This window comes from Macrobrachium rosenbergii, chromosome 8, assembly GCF_040412425.1.
Source record: "Macrobrachium rosenbergii isolate ZJJX-2024 chromosome 8, ASM4041242v1, whole genome shotgun sequence".
In the NCBI taxonomy this organism is placed as follows: Eukaryota; Metazoa; Arthropoda; class Malacostraca; order Decapoda; family Palaemonidae; genus Macrobrachium; species Macrobrachium rosenbergii.
This window is the reverse complement of record NC_089748.1, coordinates 13,973,851-13,996,350: the sequence shown is the minus strand read 5'-3', so window position 1 is coordinate 13,996,350 and position 22,500 is coordinate 13,973,851. Positions and strand designations below refer to the sequence as shown.

The window sequence follows — 22,500 nt, the reverse complement described above, 5'->3', positions numbered from 1 at the left end:
GAGCTGGAGGAGGAGGAGGATGATAAATCCTTGCGACAAAGGGGACAGGAGGATTCCGGTACGCACGTCGAAATGTCGCAGGTAAACAAGATACGGGAACATTCGAAATAGAGGCAATTAAAAGGAAATTGTCACCACATACCCACTGTCATTTCCTGCATTCGTATTATGCAGAGACATCTCTCAATACAGTAGTGTGATTATAACTTACTATATGCTCAACTGAGAGTTTAAATCGTTTTGAGGGAATAATATACTACAGTGATACTGAATTACAAGAAAGGATGAAGTGACCAAAACCAAATTTCTGTATCGTCGTGACTGTCTAAATCCTAAGGTGAAAGATACTTAGCCATATCGTTTGCGTTAGTAGACTCTGTTGCACACACACACACACAATATATATATATATATATATATATATATATATATATATATATATATATATATATATATATATATATATATATATATATATAAATATATACACACACACACACACACACACACACACACACACACACATATATATATATATATATATATATATATATATATATATATATATATATATATATATATATATATATAATGATACCATACACTAGTGATACACTGATTACACACTTTATCAATCGTGCATTTAAGCACAACGTTTTGTTTATTTAACCATAACATAATGATAAAAATTAATTCTCGAATGCACTAAGGGGCCGATACATTGCGTATTTTCCTGGAGTAGGTAGCTCCAGAAAACGACGTAATAATATCAGTATGTCAAATACCCAGCTCAAATTAGTGTAAAACAACAAAGTTGGCAAAAAATCAAGTATATTTCCCTGCACGCGAGGCTTCTCATATCGGGGGACCATAAAATTCGGCGGGACGGACAATAAAATCGACTTCTTCCGAGACCGACTTCCGTCCGCACGGGGTTTACAGCAGTTCAGCCAAGGACTGACGACTGGCTGCTCGCTCTCCGTCGCAGAAGTGCAAGGCGATGACAAAGAGATGGAAATATATCAAAACTACTTTTGCCACCTCGCTGGTCATCTCCTTTGAAATGATTTACCAATGCGTTACAGGCAATGGGTACATTCCATTCACCTGGCAAGGGACTTGAGCTAAGAATTGACTCAAACAATAATTAATTACTTGCAAGGAAAACTGATTTTTGGGAATGAGTATTAACTGAGAATATTCTCAATTCATCTGACGTGCTTAAACCCCTGGGAAAGTATAAGCAATGAACATATTTTAGGGGCGATAAATAAACTGCTCATTTGCAAAATCTGCATAGAAGAAGTATGTACACAGTGCATTGGTAAAGGTGTACGAGGATAAGAGGCATACTTCTAATGAAGAGGGAAGTAAAAGTGAATGACACTCGATTAATTTTTTACAATTATTCAACAAGTGAATATTCAAGAACACTGTTCGAAAAGAAAGCACAGAGTTAACAATGCTGTCTGTGCATGGACTTCTGTCCATAGACAGTATTCCCTCAGCTTTCAGTTCTATGGAAACAAAAAAGGGATGTGACGAGGAGGAAAGACTCTCCAGTCAATCCTCGGGGGAAATAAAGCTTGTCCAAAGCTGCTAGGTGTTGACGTCAACCATCAGGAAATGTATTATAAACAAAAAAGTTCTTGGCATCTGAATAAATAATAAAAAAAAAACTCTTGCGTTGCACAAAGTCCCCTCGTAGCAGGTGTTCAGTCATTTAAACTTACTCCTGTCAGTACGGTAATTAGGGCACCCTGAAACAATATCTTACCATTACATAAAGGATAAACCTTACTTCCAAAATTGTGGTTGGATCGTGATGTAAAAAAACTGGAAGAAGATAAAAGCATACGGATGATTGAATCATAACAACAATCAAATGGTAAAACAGAGCAAATTTTTTAAATGGACCCTGGTTTTCTCTCAAAATTACTCCAATGAGCTACTGACCTATGGGAAACGGGGTTGCGTGTGATCCGAACTGCAACAAGAAATCGGTTGGGAAAGCAGAAAATACATGATAAAGGATTCTACATCGACTTCATTAGCTCAGAATAAAAATTCAATTAAAAGAAAGAGATCCAAACTAGCATCAGGCAGGAAGCAAACTTATGACGTTTCCGTCAGTGCCAGGTACTACAAAGCCAAATGATCGAGCCCAAGCTGAAAATTTACGAATAACAGTTTACAAAAGCTCATCTGCTTCAAACAGAAAGAGGATCAAAAAAAAAAAAAAAACCTCAGGTGAAAATAAAAGGTAACTTGAGCTATATTCTAGACCACGGTTACCCCGTACAGGATTAGTGCCATCAGTGCATCTCGAGTGGTGGATGTTTGCACCGTCCCTTCGACCGTTAGCTGCACCCACTTTTTAACCTTTTGCTTTACTTCCATTCCGACTTCCTTTCTTCATTCTCACCGTCCAACACCTCCAACTGTTAATTTTTAGCGCAACTGTGGGGTTCTCTCCCAGTTCTACCTATACAGTAGATCCTTGTACTTCGACCCCTTATTTTCTGGATCTCTTTATCTTGCTGTCCTACCACTCCGAATCCTTCCTTTCACCGTCTTTCGGCTAAATGGCTGATCGTGCCCCACAGTTGGGCGTGACAACCTAACTTTCATGAATCAATCAAAATCAAGACCACGTTTACCTAATAACACCACAAAGAGATCTATCTATATGTGAAGAGACTACATCACACAAAATTTATGAGAGGAACTAAGCCAAATTTCTCGAAAATTCGAACCAGTCGGTTACATTTTCTTGAAAATTTACGGCAAGAGCCTTGTTTTTGCTCCAGACCCAAGCTTATTTTCCAAAATCGTTTTAGGGAACCTGGCCATGGGCCAGTTCATGGAACTGAAGGGGGTCATCTCACTTAGATCGAGATACCTCATTGTCTTTATTAATATTACTAGTGCCCTTTACCTAACAAAATGACAGTATACGGGTTTACTATTTTGTTTATTGCCTTAAGCCTATATGAGGGACGAGTTTGCTATCCTTGTGCTACTACAGAAGCATACTTAGGAAAGGTTGAGATGTTTAGCTTTTATGAGAGGCATGCGCCATTAATCAGGAGAGCACGTTCATCACATATCTCTCACCTCTGATGCTAAGATGATTCCATTTTGAAAATGTTATATATCTACATAAAATTATAATAAAAATTACGCAAGAATTATCGCTGAAGATCATATTTCACATTTCTGATCTATCACTTTTTCCACCTATTTTTGCATTTAACGTCTGACTGCATACACTCTTAAGGAATTAACAAACGATAACAACTGTTATCTTTCGTTATGCTTTTGAAAGTGGGCCTTACGGCAGCACGGGCTCCGCTGTCATTTACTTTTATTGGCATCAAGATGTACGCTATTTGACAAAACCCGCATGATACAAATGCCTCATTCGTGAAGCTATAATAAAGCAAGTGGTGATTTCCAAAGAAGAACAGACGAGAACTGAATCATAGTAAGTGGACGAAGTATATTTTAATTCCAGACGAAGTCCTTTTTCCTTATTTTTTGCTTCAAAAACCATCGACAGCCTAGTAATGAATTCCCAGCATCCAAGGTGTTTGTTTGCACATTTATATATCAGAACTTGACAAAGATACACTGGCGATCAGGCAGTTCGGGTTTGTGTGTTTTAAGGGACGCAGTAGCAAAGTTAAACATCTAAAATTAGAGAGAAAAAAATGCGCCGAAGTTTTCTTCGGCGCAATCGAGCTTTCTGTAGCCTACAGCGTATAATGCTGTATGAAACTCTCAGCCACGGCCCATGAAACTCAGCCGCAGCCAATGAAAGCTTCAACTACGGGCCAGTGGTGGCCTGAAATTTGGTATGTTCGATGAATGGAGGTTGGATGATCAACATACCAATTTGCAGCCCTCTAGTCTCAGTAGTTTTTAAGATCCGAGGGCGGACAGAAAAAGTCCGGACGGACAGACAAATAGCCTTCTCAATGCTTTTCTTTTGCAGAAAACTAAAAACACTGAAACTATTTGGATATGGGTTTGAGTGTTCTCATCTACAAATATGAACCTGATGTGTGGGCTGGCAGAGAGAGAGAGAGAGAGAGAGAGAGAGAGAGAGAGAGAGAGAGAGAGAGAGAGAGAGAGAGAGAGAGACTCTTTGAACATAAGACAAACATCCGCATATTAAAAATCAAGTAAATCTCGCGGAAAATGGCTTTTGAACCAGTTAAAAGGCATCAATGTTGGCGGAAACGCTGCCAATAACAATACTTAATTGTGCACTGTTAGAAAACTGCTAAAGCATAAAAAGCATTAACTTTGATTGCTATCTTTAACAGCATAAACAATCCCTTCATAGATAATGGGCCTTTAGCACCAAGCTAACCTTATATTTGTTCGCTCTCACCATCTGAGGAGGTAGGGTAGGGCAGCAAAAGCTTATGGTCTAATGGGGTTGAAAGAGAGAGAGAGAGAGAGAGAGAGAGAGAGAGAGAGAGAGAGAGAGGATTAATGACGATAAGAGGGAGAGGGGTAGCAGCAAAAAAAATTTTAAAAATACCAAGCTTCCCACGCCCGGCTGAAAGAGAGAGAGAGAGAGAGAGAGAGAGAGAGAGAGAGAGAGAGAGAGAGACTTGGACAAGCAACCGACACGTTACTGACGTCGGTAACTTCCCTCATGCTGACATCATCAACATCATCATCTTTGCTCCGGTTTTGAGAAAACAACTGGCCATATCCTCGCTCTAGAAGAGGGAGTCGAGGGGGGAAGATGAGACGAGAGAGGGAGAGGAAGGGAGGACAAGGATGCCTTGACACGGTTTTAATAATCTTATCACTGTTAAGCGTATGGAAGCAGGAATGACATCCTTACGTTGTACCGTTTGATAACCCCTGCGCTTCCGATGTTCTGTAAACTTCCTGAGCGTGCTTTATATAACGAAGCAGGCCTGTCATCGCGAACCAATATATCTGTTACTATTACGGAAAGTAAGAAAAAAAAAAGAATTAATACAATTCCGTTTCATAAGATCTTCATGAAATGCGGCAGGATTATACGATATGATTCCCGACTACTTGACCCAAAGTATTAAAATACACACCAAGTTACAGGGTCACGTGTTCACAAAACTGGCAAAAAAATACAAAATGGATAGATGTATTCCGATCTAAAATATAACATTGCACTTACATATCAATCTCCAACGACGTGTTACCTAAAAGCTGTGGAGAATCTCCTCCAAATTTGCGGATCGTGTAGTATGCGTAAATTCCGATTCCCCATGTTTTCTGAGAAACGGTAAATCCACAAGTGACGCTTTTTGTGCCTTTCAGCAAAGTGTGCGCATGCGCTAAGCTGAGAAGACATCAGTGATTCGTATGAAATTCCTTTTGCTTTGCTTTATTTATTCAGGCTGTAAATTTTGAAAAGTGCCCTCTAATCGGGGTGTAAATTTTGAAAAGTGCCTTGGAAGACCAAGGCACAGCTCCACCGTTTTTCACTCAAGATTCCAAATTGTTGTATTTGACCCAATGGTAATATCCTATGGCATGGCGAAGTTTACTGATCGTAATATCCTCTGGCATGGCGAAGTTCACTGATTGTTACGGATATTATCAAACAAATATCTGGTTATTCTAATAGCTACTAATTTCAAACTAGTACAGGATATTCTGAGGGCGAGTAAAACGATGCAAACCGAGACAAAACTCAGGGAAACGCAGGAATATGAAACTTTGAAACTACAGAAGATATATTCAAACGATAAATTTATTGACACACCATGCGACCTCTGCACCACACCCATCAACGAACAAAGCTAACATACAATGCAAAGAGCACTCTCTGCGAAAATAAGGATTCAGACTGTTATCTGAATACGGAAATTTCCATACAATGGAAAACAGAGCTCCCTTTGCCCGAAAGGGTAGCGGATGCCAGAATTTCTGTCGCCAATGTCAAACAGATTGTCTGTCGCAGAGTCTATCGACTGACAGCTTTATATTTTCCTTTATCTCTAAGGCGGACACGGCTGGCAACCAACCCCTTTTTACCGAAGCAAGTCTGAAGGAAAAAAAGAACAAGTAAGCGAAAAGTGGTGAGCTAAGGCTGTGACGGTTCGCCAAGAAGTACATTTAATGATTTCGAAGACTGGGAGTTTCAGTGATAATGACTGGTAGCTACAGATTCCAAATAATAGGAATTCACAGATTTCAAGAATTGGGAATTACAGATGACAGACTGGCAGTTTCGAGTGCCATAATCGAATTTCACCAATTCGGGCAATAGTCCGAATGATTGAAACATACTGCTAGCGGCAGTTACTAAAATAATACATACAGGTGAAACAATCTCTGACTTGGGTTGCATATCCCAAAGACGATCCGTTACAGATACAGACTTGTCGCTTAACAAATAACAAAGTATGGTTGATACTTCTAAGGGCTCTAATCGAAAAGTACCAAAAACAGTTCACTAATGATACACTGTCGGTTACCAGACGAAGATATCCAAGACTGTGGGCCGAAGGTAACAGATATTTCAACATCAGAAACCAAATAGGCTGATAATAATCGCTTATGTGAAATAGGTTTGAATTCTTATTAGCTAAGTTTAAAATGAAACTGTTAGACTGTCAGGTACAGATATTACAGCCTCAAAATCATGTTAAAAATTGCCAGTCTAGTAAAAAGTTCATGTTCTTTTCCAAAAAGCTACTAATCAAAAACGACTTAAACTGACCATTAAAGAAGTTAAGTAATTCATTCGCGAGCGACTCTGCAGACTGTAAGGACCGATTCGCAGAGGTGTCAGGCCAAATGAGGAATTTTATAGCTCTAGATAAAAAAACGTTGCTTACAAAATAATTGGTCAAAGCCACACATAATTAGAGAAACAAGCAATAATCACGCAAGTCAGACAAAAGCAAGCTTAATATAAAGTGCATTTGCATACCTTTATAAGGCGAGGGCTTTTGATACTGGAACTCCTGACAAACATTGAGTCATTATACCTCCGCTGATCAAACACGATATATATATATATATATATATATATATATATATATATATATATATATATATATATATATATATATATATATATATAAATATAAATATGAATGTATTTTACTGTAATAACACAGTGTAATATGAATATAAGAAGGCACATAAAACACTATTTGAACGTTGCAACCATATATTTCGAGCACTCCTTCTGTGGCCCTGTTCACTGGTAAAATATGGACAGATGAAATGTTACAGGAGTATATATACAAAGCATATGTAGGTGTGGCATTAAGTCTCCGATGGTATGCAGGTGACCGTTCCCAAGAAGGAGGGAAAATAAACAATTCCCTGGTGGTTTTTGGCCTCATTAACTCCTGTTTTGCGATTCGTCTGGTGGTTGTGTTTCCTGGAGCACCTGTTTGAGAAGAGGTTTAAGGATTAACCCGTCGATTTCATCTGCTTTCCAATGTCCTCCTGACAAGTTCATATTGTTGGTTTGATTGATGATAGCACAAAAGATCGGTACGGTATGCTTCGGAGAGTTCAGGGATTTTTCTACATATCAGGGATAGAGGCCATTCCATAAACTGGAGCGGGGCGGAGCTGGTTTTCAAAAGTAGCTGTCCGTACAAAAGAAAGATGCTTCTTGGGAACGGTCACTTGCATACCATCGAAGACTTAAAACCACACCTACATATGCTTTGTATATATACCTCTGTAACATTTCATCTGTCCATATTTTACCAGTGAACAGGGGCACAGAAGGAAGTGCTCGAAATATATGGTTGCAACGTTCAAATAGTGTTTTATGGGCCTTCTTATATTCATATATATATATATATATATATATATATATATATATATATATATATATATATATATATATATATATACGTGTGTGTATACTTTGACAAATTATTATTAAGAAGAAATGTCTCAAAGACGAAGTTTTTTTTTTTTCGAAAACGGTATACGGACCATTCGCTGAAATGTCAGCAGTTTGTTAGAATTAACCTTTACAACGAATTGTTTATCCAAATGAATTTTCAGTTGCTTAGTTCCACGTTCCTCGCATACATGAAGAGGTTGAAACAATTTACTTTGGATATTCTCATCTCAATGAAGTCGTCAAGACACCAACTAATCATCCTCGCCCTTCGACTACGTTGGCATACGTAGATATAGCAAGGCATATGTTAACGGTTTTTGGAAGAGAGAGAGAGAGAGAGAGAGAGAGAGAGAGAGAGAGAGAGAGAGAGAGAGAGAGAGAGAGAGCTTGTTATGCGTCATGCAATCAGAATCCTTCCTGGTACATTTTCTCCCGATTTCAACAGGGCAACTCCTTCCTTCCTTCCTTCCTTCTTTCAAGAAGCAAGTCTACCGCATCCTTCGGTGTCAAACCCGGTTATTTCCCCTCAGGTTTTCTTGGGGCCTCCCCTATAAAAAGCCACTTGGTTTCTGTTTCACTGGCCTCTGTATCTTACAAATATGATACGCCACCAATTTGCAATTCCGCCAACAACAAGAAGGGCAACGATTTCCCACTATTTTCTTTCCCAAACTTTATATATCTTGAATGCCTTTTTACTCAAATAGTGATCTGCGAAATTTTATGGCCCACAAAAACAAAAGTGACATGGGAAAACCATATTTTTCGGGTGACGCTATTTCAGCCGTATCATGTTGCTTGGGTAACAAAATTACATAAACCAATTCACTGTCATATCCACTTATATTTAATTCATTTTTGTCGACTGCTGTCCTCACTCATTTTACTGTTATCATCAGCATTTTTTCTTTTTTAGCCTTTCTCACACGTTTCACCCATTCATTTCACAGTTTTGACCTTTTAGCCTTGCAAAATAAGTAGGACTTCTTCTTACTCCTGTTCTATTAGAAAAAATCATATAAAGTACCAAAACTGCGTCGCCTTAGAAAGCAAAAAACAGACTCTTGAATGTGTTGGTGTCAGAGCATCGTTATCATGAAGTTGACAAGAGAAGTCGTTTCTAATCTTCTGATTTTGAACATTCGGCAAACGTTGCTAAACAGCACTTTGACCTACAGTGATTACATTCCATCATGTGAACATCAAAATATAAATAAGTGAACTCTGGGAAGAGAGCATACTCGAAAGAGTCATCTTGGAAAATTTCATTTGCGACAATTCTGGAATTATTTATCAATAGAATGAGGATGCCACCGATACAAAAGCCAGCTATGAAGCATTTAAACCACTTAATATTTGTTCCGTGAATCTCTGTGGTGTCGAACTTGGCAAATATAATAATTATTGGAAAATTACCATAAATACGTAACAAAATGGAAACTTTTAAACCAATGAAAATCCGTGATCATGGCCTCTGATATCTAAAAGGACAAATTCAGAAGACGTAATTAGCAGGCTTTCGTCACTGTAATTTAATAAATCACATATTTATAGGAAAAAACAGTGTCGGGACCGTCATAAAAAAACTGACACGTGAACATGATCTTAAGGGCCAAATTTGTTAAGAATACCTACAAAGCATGTGACCTTGAACTTTGACCCGTCTCATTTCTTCTAAAAGTCATTCAAATAGGGTAGACGACGCGTGGATGGAAGGCTAGAAGTGATCCATGAGCCTGGCATATTTGAGAAGAGCATTGCACCACTTAGCACAACGCCTGCAGTTATATATATAAATATATATATATATATATATATGTTGTGGTGTAGAATAGATAGGGAAATTAAATAGAAAAGAGAGAGAGAGAGAGAGAGAGAGATAGAAAGAGAAAAAGTTAAGAGAGAGAAGGAGAGAGAAATAAGAGTAAAGAGAGAGGCAAAGAACACAGTGATAACGGCCAAATGCTTTTGTGTCGTGTTATCAATACGCAAGATGTTTACATTGCAGTATATCGTGTTTAAGCCATAAAAACAGTCGTAAAAATGGGAAATAATGGCCTCGCGATTGAAGCCAAGCAAAACATGAGTCAGCACAGTCTAAATGCTTACAACAGCTGATTCTATAGTCCCGCCTTCTCCGGAAGGTGTTTTCGTGGAAGTTCCAGGAATTTGGGGGTTGACCCAAGTGATATACTTCTTCAACCTCCAATCAATTATGTGTGGGAGGGTCTTTCCCACACCCTCCTAAGATCACCTCCTATCAAGTCCTCTAAGGAGAGATTTGAATCACACCCACTACAGTCCTTCCAATCAGCTACTTGAAGGGAGGCCTTGCTGATTAATCCTTCCAATAAGGCTAGAAGGAGGTGGAGATTTACAGATAGCAAGTTTCTGAGGGTTCAACGAGAGAGACCGACGAGGAGACGAGAGTCAGAACTGTGTCCTTCAAGGGAGAGTACTTCTCCCAATCGCTTCCGTGTTCCCAAATAGACTGATTCAAGAGTGATTCCTATCATTGTAACTTGTTAATTTTGTACTGATCTTTATAATATTAAGTACTAATTAAAGTGAAGAAATTACCGATCTCGTCTCTATACGCCTTTCTGAGAGATATCAATATTTAAAAGGAATAAATATACAAAGATAGCACATCATCCATAAGCGATCTGAAGGACACCTCGAAAGAAACCAAGGTAAGAAGAGAAAGACTAAAATTTATGCAAACATAAAACAAAAAGAACGTAAAAAGGAACAATAAAACCATTACATATATATATATATATATATATATATATATATATATATATATATATGTGTGTGTGTGTGTGTATGTATGTATTTCACACGCATACCTACCTTTGACAGGTGTAATTAGTTACTGTAGGCGTTGTGCCTAAGTGGTGCAATGCTCTGCTCAAATATGCCAGGCCCATGGATCACTTCCAGCCTTCCATATTATATATATATATATATATATATATATATATATATATATATATATATATATATATATATATATATATATATATATATATATATATATATATATATATATATACATACATATATACATGATGCAGATAACTCAAAATCATTCATTATTTATATATATATATATATATATATATATATATAATATATATATATATATATATATATATATATATATATATATATATATATATATATATATATATATATATATATATATCCCTTCCTGGACAGCTGAAAGAAACAGAACCATTCAGGAGAAAGCCACAGTTCAGGCGATGGTTTCTTTTACCATCCTGATTTCAGACGACCTCTTCTTGGCTTTCATAAAGGATGAGTGAAAGAAAGCATACACGCAATTTCCCATCCCTTAGCAGTTGACAGTGTCCCCAAGTTCCACACTTGAACGAAACAAAGTAAAGCCAGCCAGTTGCCTGGCTGAATAACAGGACACTATTTAGAAGCAAGCGACAAAAGTAACAAAAATTGATATAAGAAGAAATGTAGACTGAAACAGGCTAACTTTTTATTTCCTTTCCCTGCCATCAAGGCCATTCCTGGCCATTCTTTCAATCTCGAAAAGTAGGAGCACCACAACTCCATTTGGCCTTACTGTCAAGATTCTTATTTTTCTAAAACAAACATTTTATGTACATTTATTGCCTCTGCATATGTCATAGTTCACAAATGTTATCCAGACTTATGGTTTTCAAAGAAAAAATTGTAGAGATAATATGATACCACAACGATTAATCGATCAGCTATATAATGGGACAGCAGGACCCATTTTGTTTAAAGTCCACACCATATTTTTTATACTTCAGGATACTCTTTTAAAATTTCAAGTGCTACTTTAGTTAAAACAGACTTTCTATTCCTTAGGTTTCATTAATAACATGATTCGATTAAATTTTCGTAAGAGAATTTTCAGACGTGTAACAACGCTGACTTTTTGGTATTTTTTCATATTCTGTATTTATGAGTTTGGCCATGATACACCGGTTTCAAGTATACCTTAGTTTTACCAGACCACTGAGCTGATTAACAGCTCTCCTAGGGCTGGCCCGAAGGATTAGACTTATTTTACGTGGCTAAGAACCAATTGGTTACTTAGCAACGGGACCTACAGCTTATAGTGGAATCCGAACCACATTATAGCGAGAAATGAATTTCTATCACCAGAAATAAATTCCTCTAACTCTTCATCAGCCGGTCGGTGGAATTGAACTCCGGCCCATCGAGCGACAGTCTAAAACTCAACCGACTCAGCCAAGGGAGAGATTTTTTTTTTTTTCAAGGCAGCCCCTCTGGGGCTGCCTTAAAACCATAGTTAGAAAAACCGCAGACTTGACAAATAATACTTAGAAGAAAGAAACACTGATGCAAGCCATTACATGATTCATCAAAGCATTGCCGTCCGCTAATGATGTACTTCAGTCAAGAATCGAACTCGAAAGAGATGGGGCATTCCTAAAGAAAAAGAAAGTAGAAAAATGGACGCTGGAACGTCCGTGATGCCTCTGCTACAGTGACTGATATTACCCAGCATGGAAGGTTCGTCATATCAGTTCGAAGCTAAAACCTAGACAGTGTCCTGTACCTGGTGTAACGCCAGGCGCTATCTCAGTTGATCAGCAGTCAATCATGACATTTTATGTGCTTCTCCTACCTCAGTGACACTCTCCTCTCTCTCTCTCTCTCTCTCTCTCTCTATATCTATATATATATATATATATATATATATATATATATATATATATATATATATATATATATATATATATATATATATATATATATATATATATATATATATATATATATATATATATATATATATATATATATATATATATATATATATATATATATATATGTGTGTGTGTGTGTGTGTGTGTGTGTGTGTGTGTGTGTCCCGCACGTGTCTGTGTGTGTGCATGGTTAATATATTCTTGGGAGTAGGTGGGGCTTTAAAAAGGTGTCCCCCCCATCCGTTGCAAAGGAAATCACATTTTGGGGTGGGGTGGATAGCTCCATACTGTGCCAAATGGATGTTCAATGGTTTATAGCATAACTTTGCTCATCGGAAGACCAGCTTCATACCAGAAATGTCACTGCTGTCGCCAGTAACATATTAGATGTGTGTGTGTGTGTGTGTATGTGCGGGCAGTAGTTCTTCATATTACAGATTTCGTTAAACGAAAAATAATGGCCAACTTCAGCTTTCGAATTCTGTAAAATAGGTAACGAAAGCAAACTTGTAACTGTCTTTGTTCTCGAGTCTGTAACCGCTGGATTTTGGATTGGTAATTCGTCTAAATCTAGCCAGATTAGAAGAAAGACTTTACATTATTTCACGACAGAATGTTATACGTACCATTAATTAATATAGTACAATCGTGTCGTGTGATATATTTGTAGAAAACTGCTAAAGTATTAGCGAGGGTTTAAAGGGCAACATACGAAAAGAAGGTAGTTTACTAATCAAAAAGGTAATGTGTAACAGTTACCCACACAATATACATAGTACCACATGAACTGTAATCAACATCTACAATGTTTACTCACTCAGTTACGCCCTACCAATTGGCATGAAGTTTGGTGTATACAAAATCATGAAAGATAAAGAAGACTTCAAAGAAAGTAAGTGCCAGGATGAAAACTAAACTGAAGGAATTGGCATCAGAGTACAAGAATGATACCGAAACAACCGGACGCCAACAAAAAGGAATGCAGACTATACAGAATGAAGGATTAACTCTTCAGTTAAACTTGATAAGTGGGTGAAGAGTTTCTCTCTTCTGATATTATCTATAGGAAAGGTTGAGTGGCTGGTCACCACGTACCCTAAGCGATGACTGGAGACACTGCTCCGGGCCATCTGTCGAGGAGCTTGAACGGGGCTATTTTCCTCACAAAAAAATCTTCCTTCAAACCTTTCAGCGCCCACAGATCTTTCCCGATCGCAGAGCCATCCATCTTTTTTCTTATCCGTCTATTCCGCCCTTCCCAAATGAAAGGTAAGCTTTAAATATTTGTTTATGACCATTACGGCCGTACGGAACGGCATAAAGAAGCACCGCCGAAGGGCTCTCATTTACATAGCGGCCGTTCGTCATCTTACGTGCCCGGCACCGAGCAGGAATTTCCTGTTGGGTTACGCAAGGAAAGGAGAGGAGGTCTGGCGATGACAAAGACCGAAGCGAAACAACGGCCGACGACCACGATTACTCTTTTCCGTCCCCTCCCCTCCCCTCCGCTGCGTCGGCCTCTCCGGTAAAACACTCCACTCCTCATCTTCATGGCCCCCTCCCCCCAACATCCCTACCTGCCCTACCATCCAGGATGCCCTTATGAATTTACTTGAGATGGAATAAGATAGCGTAGAAAAGCGGGAGAGAAAGACTGAGATCTCTGAAGGCTTGGAAGGCAAGAAGCATCCCCCTCCCCCGTCATCTTGGAGGCCGCATGTCCATCTTACATTTATTCCCCGCATCGCTTCTCCTGATCCCCAGCCTCCCCAGCACCACCCGTTCCAGTCCTGTTTTCTCGGCCCCATGGGACCTTTTGGGGGACGAGGGGGACCTATTGCGGTTTCCCGATTTGGCAAGGGGGACAAACCCTCCTCCTCCTCCTCGTCGTCTTCCTCACCCTGCTTTCTTTCGATTTCTTCTCCTTGTTCTTCTCGGAGGGGGTCGTCAGCCCGTTTTCAGGATTCAGAAGCGACCGTTACGGTCAAGCTGAATCGCCGTTACCTGTAACCTCCGAGTACTGAGTGAATCACCGACCTTTCTGTTTGTTCATTTATGTATTCTATTCGTTTGTGTATTCATAAGCGCTGACCTTCCTCTTCTTACGTTACCATCGTGATCAGAAATGTCACTTTCGATCACTCGCCGTCTTCATGCTTTATGGCTCCGTTGTTTTGTACATTTATACTTGGGTGTCTTTGCGAGTGCAAACAGAAATTTTCTTCCCAAGGAAATCTGGAGACGTTTAATATTCCAATTACTTGTAACAACAGTCATACAAACTCGAGACGCAAAAATTATTGGGTAATTTCATAATACTTTTGCTGTTTTTAGTATACACGGTAAAAAGCAATTTTAAACATCGCCATTCCCTGAAAACTAATAATTTTTAATGTCGGACTTCTTAGAGAGAGAGAGAGAGAGAGAGAGAGATGTACAACAATTTCCTCTCCCTCTCTGTCTACCGAAACGTTATTAAAAAGCTACAGAGAGAGAGAGAGAGAGAGAGAGAGAGAGAGAGAAATACATATTAGAGAGAGAGAGAGAGAGAGAGAGAGAGAGAGAGAGAGAGAGCTAAATACATATTAGAGAGAGAGAGAGAGAGAGAGAGAGAGAGAGAGAGAGAAGCAAGCTAAATACATATTAGAGAGAGAGAGAGAGAGAGAGAGAGAGAGAGAGAGAGAGAGAGAGAGAGAGAGAGAGGATCGTGAAGGGGAAGAGAGGAAAGGTTGCTTCTGCGACTTACGGCTGGTTCTGGCGTAACGAGAGAGGCGAAGTGCAGAGACGGCCATCCGATACCTGGCAGCCCATCACCTGAGCCCCACTTAAGGGGGTCCAAATGACACCACCACCACCCCTTTTTCCAGCACTATCACCTCCTCCACCGCCACCATCACTAGGCAGGCCATACCCAACCCTTCCTTGCCCTCTTTTCTTTCTTCCTTTCTTTGACTTTGTCTTATTTGTTGAAGTCCTTCTGATCCCTTTCATAGCCCCTTCATTTTTGAGGCAACATTTCATATCTCAGATCTGTGCATTATGACAAACACTAAATATTTCAAGGTTTCTCTTGTTTACATCAGAGGTCTTTTAATCTTTGGATTGTAATGGCGTAGAGGATGGCGATTGGGGCCACTGCGATCGAACAAAGGTTCACGGATACCGTTACTGTTGGACTCGGCTTCTGAAAGCAATGGCCACTGTGACGTGATTGGTACCGCCAAACCCAATAGACTCGTCGCTATGTTCAAGATTTGTTCTTTTTGCCTCAAGGCTCTTTCTATAAATATACAACAACAAAACCGACAGGATGATTCGTCCACAATCACATCTTCCAGCAACACCTTCCCTTTTACCTCTCTCCAAATACGCAACAACAGCAGAAAAGGCAGAGAGATTCTTCAGCAATCACCTCTATTAGCAAACCTCTCTCTCTCTCTCTCTCTCTCTCTCTCTCTCTCTCTCTTCGGCCAGGTAAGTTCAGTCGGGCGAACGAGCACTAAGAACTTCCAGCGTCTCTTGTAGCCTAACCCCTTTTAGACCTGTCCAGTGTTTTTCAACTGCCGTCCTTTTGCTTGTATCTGATTACCAGGAGCGGTGCCTCTGCTGCTGCCGCCGCCGGTCTCCTCGCTTCTGTTTCCTTCTCAAGCTCTTCCTTCGCCTTCCATTCTCATATTTCTTTCGTAGACTTGTTGCCGTTTTTTCCTCTTCCATTTCAGATAAAACTGATCTTTGCGTGTCCTGGTTTTTCTTCCCCATTCTCATTTTTTCTTGTATCTACGCCTTTTATTGCATGTTGATCTTGTTCTAATCTCATAATTCTGCACTTCAGCTACATCTCTCTCATAAGAGCTTCTTTGAAGCACTGTTTCTCTAACGATCATTTTCTTCCATCGTCATCCATCTTCAGTTCAATACAGGTTGCTGGATGGCCTCCATCCATTCTCATCCGTTCTTAATATATTTCTGGGGCGTCTTTTCACTGCTATTTTTCTTGTTTCATTCTCATCTGTCTTGATTTCACTTGAGCTTTTCTTGGTTTGTTATATCTAATCCGTCTTTACTAAAAAGATATCTTTTTATAGATATTCTCGTCATTCTTCTCAGTCTGTCTCCGTCTCAAGCAAAATGCTTTTCATTTATACCACCCTTATAAGTGCCTGTCTCACCCAAAACAGTTTCTATTTGTTCCATGTTTATCGGGCTCTGCCTCAACCCAAATACTTCATCCTGGTTCATCTTTCTAGCGGAACATCTCGGCAATCAGCCGCTCTATTGGCGACCCTTGTGAGAGGGGATCGCCGACGCACCAATTTCCTGCTCCTTCGTGCTGTTGAAAGCTAAGCGCAAACAAAAACGCTCCTCATCCGCTCGCGTATTCAGAACCCCAGAGGCATCGATACCGAGAATGATAGCTCTTAATGAGCTGGTTCTTACGCTGTCGATCACCTGTGCCTTCTAAGGAGGATGGCCGACCGAGTGATCATTACAGCGAAAAGCTGATGATGCCACAATTCCCGTGACGATCTCACACCACATGCAAGTCTTAGATGCATGTTTGTTACACGCAACTGGGGCAGGAATCGGAACACATGAAAGTCTTACGACATTATCTAGATGTGATTTCATATGTTTTCGGAGGATCTATGTGCATACAACGTTCACAAGAATGTTTTGGTCGTATGTATGTATTAGGTAACAATGCTAAGTGCAAGCTTGAGAGTGTTTTGAGTAATGTTGGGAGAATCGTTTGTTTATCATGGGTAACAAAAAATATGAGACCATGTGTATTTCTTGAATCTATATATGTTACATGTAACTGTTAGAGAAATCAAGCCGCGAAAATGTTATCAATAAACCGTTACCGCTATCGCCCTCAGAATCATTTATTCCTTACCTCCTTTTGCAGTTATCTCTGCCGATTCGGAACACCCTCTCCTCCCAAACCCACCCTCCTTAGCTTTCGGTTTCCTGACCGGAAATGCCTAACAAATGAGTATCTAAGGCAGCGTGTTCTCCATCACGATTCGGGACAAAATACCAGCGATTCCCCGAAATTCATACGTAGCCGATTCTCCCATCCACATGTTGCTCTATGGACTTCCGCTCAAGCTACTGGCCATCTCGCCTCCTGCGCTGTGCGATGAGAACCCCTACGAAATTCCGCTACTCATTTCTTTCCTATGCTTTCACTTCCACGTATCTCCTCCAATCATCCCAAACCTCCTGTGTCACAGTTTTAGTCAGGTAGGTCTGGGTGTTTCATGCTACACACTTAAAACAATGTCTCTTTAATGTTATGGGTCAGTTTCCCGCAGTACATGTAATTCCTGGTTTTATGAGGGAGGCCTACGTTCTCTGTGGGGTACGATCCAACTTGCTCCCTCGCCCCCCTTCTTGTTTCCCTCAGACCTGGGCTAAATAACGGTTAGGATGCCCGCCGCAAAGGCCTATACACACAGAGTTGCAGTCTTCTTTTTAGTTTTGCTCCTATACATTCTTCATCATATGTAATTCTCAGGGAGCGTTCATCTGAATGTCAAGAACAGTGATATTGATTCTTAAAATTATTCATTCCAATATTATATCGCTGGTTCTCTTCTTCCTCACTCTACCAAGGCTTACACTTAAAGTCTATAGGCTTTAATTTTCCTCAATTTACCACTCACAACTTGGAAGAATAACGTAAATCTTAATATGTTTATGAGGCTGCTCCTTTTCTTACTTCCATCTCTGTGCTATCTTTGTTTGCCTCTTTACTTCCCCTTTAATGGTCTCTCTCTCTCTCTCTCTCTCTCTCTCTCTCTCTCTCTCCATTCTCACTTTTTTCCTCTTAAATCTTCTACCCCGACTCTCACTAAGGATCCCTGCCCAACCACACCCCATTATTCCCCTTCCCCCGGCAATTCCTGACTCCCCCCCTCAGCCCCAGCCCCAGCCCCAGCCCAACCCCCTCCAACCACCTAAGAGCAGAGCTTAAGTGCCATTAATAACAACGAAGTTGTTCGGCAAAAACTCGGCCTGGGAACAACGAAGGAGCTTTTGGCGGCGGATTCCTCCCGCCCGCCGGCAACAAAGTCGATTGACCACATGGCGATGCCTTTTGCCTTACGATATTGGCGAGCGAAGCGCTGCTCTGCCTCTGCAGCCAGGAACTTCGTCATTGTCGCTCGGACCTCGTCTTTCTACAACACGGACTTTCCGTGTTACGGTCCGTTACATTGTTATGCTCTCCCCGCACGATTTTGTTCGGCTTAAAGGACTGCGCCTCAGTTTCTCGTAAGACTGCCTCCCCGCGCGCCAAAGACACCTCACGGAAAAGTTTACGGTTGATGCATTAAATTATCATATTCATATATAGCTAAAATACGGGAGTCTGATGGCTGAGAGTAAACAGTCTTAGCTTTGAGATTATGATGCTCAGAGAAAATTTACAAAATACTGCATGCATCTATGCATCAAATATAGTTCAGACAAATTATGAATATGTTAATTAGTATACCCGTATTTTACAGCTTAATTCAAGATCTAACAAGTTCATCAAGGGTTTAGCAAGCTAAATACATCTGAGAGAGAGAGAGAGAGAGAGAGAGAGAGAGAGAGAGAGAGAGAGAGAGAGAGAAGAGACAACAAACTCCTCACTGGTGATTATCAGACGCCTTGGCAGTCCAGTTCTACAGTTGAGTGTAGAAGCGACTGAGGATTCGTAAAGCACGGGAAGGAAAAAACCTGCCACTTACGTAAAAACTGCTACATTGGGGATATGAAAAAAAAGACGAAATATTTGCACACAATAGCCAGATAAATCACGCACGCATGAAGATGACATTCATTAATTTCTCATTCGACCTGCAGAGCCATTCTCTCTCTCAAACCTTTCCTTTCGAAAATTTATTGGACTCTCAGTCAACAGTTATACAGTGTTAATCACAGTTAAATCTTTCGCAGAAATATTTGTACAGCCAAGAACTCAGAAATCTTCCCCGGCGTTACTGAGGCAAGACAAAGTAAAATAAAGCATCATCATATAAGCACAATTAAACAGCGGAGGGCTTGAAGGGAAAACAGATCTCTAACTGATATAGCCTGAAGAATGTCTCTAACTGGATCTTTGCCTTGAATCATTGAGCGAAGAAGCCTGAGGCAGCGAAGATGCTACTGGGGGTTCGGCCATTCGGGTTCTATCTTTGATTCAACCGTTCGATGGTGAATGTGATAGTAAATGATACTTTGTTGATCTCTTTAGTCCTCCTCTTAAATAAATCATGACTTGTTCCTTTAAAAAATGTTTAGCTCATTTATAAACCTCATAACTTTCATTCCATATAGGAAGCAAAATGACCCTTTCTAACGAGGCCGTGTTGCACTCGGCTTTTTGGATAAAGAAGTCATTCTGCACTTCTAAGTATGTGAATGTGTGCCCGCCTGGGTGCGAAGGAGGAGAGAGGGTTGTCGTACCGGGTGATTTGAGTGCAAACGTCAGTGCGTGAAAAAGACGGTAGGTTTGGAGAGCCTGGAATGCAAAAGAATGGAGTCTTGTGGAAATGTGATCTGAAAGTGGCTAAGATGTTGGCAATATGAGGTTTCATAAGAAGTATGGTCACAGTGTGCACAGGAAGGAGGGAATGTTGCAGAAAAAGTATGTTGGTGCAAAGTAGTTGAAGGAGAATAGGAGTGGATGGGAGTATATCTTATTACCTAAAAAAATTATAACGAAAATAGTTTTAAATTTAAAGGAAATAGAATTCAGAACGTGACTGGAAATGCAATTAAAATAAATGGGAGACGATGAATAAAAAAAATTACGCTTAAGTATTAGAGCGGAATAAATTTACGAGGGGAAACAACATTCGATGCTGGGGTCACCGAGTCAACAATATAGCGATTATGCAGAGACAAAGTTCCACAAAACAATCTTTCCTTGAAAGTCTTCTTTTATTCATTCATCGCCCTCAAATTTTCGGAAGTTTTCTATCCGGATACCCATAAGTGTGAGCTCTTCATGCCCTACAATGAGAAATAAGCATTCAATTTATACGCAACGGCTTATATATACATTAAACTGTAAAGTTATATATATGTATATATATATATATATATATATATATATATATATATATATATATATATATATATATATATATATATATATATATATATATACACACACATATACACACACACATACATGCACACATATATTATGGTGAGCACACATTAAAAGGAATTTTCCTTGTTGAGTAAACCACAACTGTGGCTTGCAGAGTCCCAAACTTTCATTATTATGCCCTGGCAACCTGCTGTTCAACAGTCCAACTTTTCTTAGGAAAGAACTCAATTCTATGTCATAGCAATGCCAACAGAATTTTCAGTATATCTTTGCTGACAATGCATGTTTGCTGAAGCCTATACTAAGCCGCACAGATTGTAATAGGCATGTGAGTATTAAGGTCCAGTAAGGATACTGAAATAATTTTGTGGTCTACACGTTAGTAACATCTCTTCTTAACTTAGACCGTACAGAGTTGTATTAGGCATTTAAGCAAAACGGTTGAATAAAGCTACTAAACAGATTTTGTGGTTAACTTGCTAGTAACATCTCTCCTGAATCTGAAGTCAATGATACATTTTATGTTATACAACTTGGTATTTTATCCTTATATGACCCGGCTTTCCTCAGCCGAAACCAATCATTCCACTTCTGTACAGCAACTGATAACATGTTAATGGCAACAAAAATAAAAAATCCCCTGTCTTCTCAGTGACTCTCCGTAAAAGTTCTTGATCACATTTTTTTCAGCAATACATTAATAGTTTTCTCAAAATCCATAACAAAGAGACAAATACATGCCTCGTATAACGTCCGTTGTGAGAATAGAGTCTTGAAAAGAGTACATACAAAACAATTTAATAAAAGAAAAATAGTTTATATTTGAAAAAATACTACTCCCACAACAGTTGAAGGAAGAAAGGAAAATGAGTAAAAGATTCCGTAAAAAAAAAAAATTAACTTTATCGTAATATATCACGATGTAAATTAACCATTCTGGTGATCTCAAGAGACTAAGGAACTTGTAATTCATTAGCGTCAGCTCGCGCTAGTAAGCTTACACGCAGACACACACAGTTCATATACCAGTTACTCTCTGAGTGAAATGTCAGGGAAAATGTAAAACAAACCACGAAACAAGATAAACAAACATGGTGGTGGAATGGTACAGGAATGCGCCGTCCTTCTTCCTCCTTTTAAAACATCATCTACCTGCGTTTAAGAGTTAAGAGGGAGGAGGGGATGGAGGAGGACGAGGAGGAGGATAAAAGGGGGAGGGGTGATACGAGAAGAGGGAAGGGAGGGCCATAATTTGTCTGTATTTGTCAGAAGCAGGAGTCGTTATCATACCTGACGTGGAGTTGAACGAGTTAATTACCGTCTGCTCGTCGAGAGAGGTGGATTTTTACAATTCCACCTCAGAGGGAACATCGGCATCTCCAACACCCTGCCATTAAGCTGGCAAAAATTGGACTGCGTTTAATTACGAATGAATTTCAGCAAATGTTGGCGTCACCAGTGAGATTCACAAGGCTTGTCTGTCTATTTGGCGAGTAAATTTATTCGGAGATTTCCACTCTTCACGGCTATCAAGTATGGAGAGAACCCTCAAAATAACATCGACTTATGCAAACCGGCAACGACCCTCCAGTGCGCGTCAAGAATCCAAAGTGATGATCCTTGAGAGCATAAACACCAGTCAGTGATCGAATAGCCAGCTGCTAACAAAAGTCTGAACAATTCACCGAAATTATAGATAAAATGGATCTCACCACGGCTTCCATTAGTAAAAATACCACCTTAGAGCAAAAAGTTACCGT

General features: G+C 39.6%; 1 protein-coding gene across 7 annotated transcripts in view; it reads right to left on the bottom strand.

Moving 5' to 3' along the window:
* LOC136840608 (uncharacterized) overlaps positions 1-22,500 on the bottom strand; it is a 776,063-nt gene that overhangs the window by 350,278 nt on the left and 403,285 nt on the right. The window lies entirely within an intron of this gene.